Below are 1,385 nucleotides of genomic sequence, written 5' to 3' on the forward strand. Positions count from 1 at the left end.
AGACTCCGTCTCAAAAAAAAGAAAAGACACATATTTACATGTATTATAAGTAAAAACAGCACATGATAGGGGGAAATGACAAAAGGTACATACATGTAGTGTATGGTTATCTTATGGGCATGATAAAAAAGTTGAGCCAGGCTTATGCAATATTTATTGAATAAATCAGTGGTTTGAAACTATAGCAATACAATAGAATTACCTGAAGAGCTCTTTAAAAATATCAGTGTCTGGGCCTAATAATTCAAGTTCTGATTCAGTTAGACTAGAGTGAGGCACTGGTATTTCATGAAGACTTTACTGAGCATGGTAACAGTCAGGCAGAGTTGAGGACAAAGGCATTAGGGGTGAGGACCAATGCATTAAACATTCTGTTGGTTCCTGCCAAAAATCCGATGCTCCTTATTCCCAAAACCTGGAAAAAATCAATAAGTTCTGATCTCTGCTTTAAAGGTAATCAGTCTAATGGAGATTCTTCTTCAGTTATTTGAATTTGTAACCAATTGAATGATTGGACCATTATGATCTCGAAGAGAGAATTCTCAGGGAGTAACACAAAGCTCTGTCTTCTACAATGACTTTATTTAAAAAGTTCCCATTCATCATATCTGTGGATCATCTGTGACTGACAGGAAAATTGCATATTTGGAACAATTTGTATCAAAATTCAAGTGTATTTGAATGTAAGAGAAAAAGTGATAAATCTAAAAAAGATTAAACAGGTCTAAGATCAACAGGGTAATAGTCTACCTTTGGATGCTAATAGTCAACTGGGTAATTGTAGGACCAATAAGTTGTATCTTAGTAAATACTAGAGAATCAATGGTGAACTTATTTTCAGTCAAATAAGGACTAAAAAAAATTGAACTGAAAAAAACTGTAACAACATAATCTGAATAGAACTATGAAATCTAAAATGAACAATGACATAACCTCACTCTCTCTGTGTTGTCAGTTTGGACTTGGATCAAGGCCATCTGTTCATGCCCTCATTCTTAAAAGAGTTTTAGATGATTTATAAAAAACAAATGTAAATTAACCAAGGCTGTGAAAAGTTTTGCACACAATTTATGTGTAGAATATTGAAGGAACTGTGGTAGAAATGTTAGGACTCTTTTGGCTGACTGTAAGAAAATGCCTAACTAAAAGTGGATTGAAGAGTTGTAATGGACTGAATGTTTCCCCCCCAAATTTATATGTTGAAACTCTAACCCTGAATGTGATGGTATTTGGGGTTGGGGTCTTTGGCAGGTAATTAGGTCTAATGAGATCACAAAAGTAGGATCTCCATGTTAGGATTACTGTCTTTTTGAGAAGAGAAAGAGACTAGAGCTCTATGTCTCTTCACTTGGTGGACACAGTTATTAATAGAGGGCTACAAGCCA

The sequence above is a fragment of the Colobus angolensis genome, unplaced genomic scaffold, assembly GCF_000951035.1.
Source record: "Colobus angolensis palliatus isolate OR3802 unplaced genomic scaffold, Cang.pa_1.0 Scaffold52, whole genome shotgun sequence".
Classification (NCBI taxonomy): domain Eukaryota; kingdom Metazoa; phylum Chordata; class Mammalia; order Primates; family Cercopithecidae; genus Colobus; species Colobus angolensis.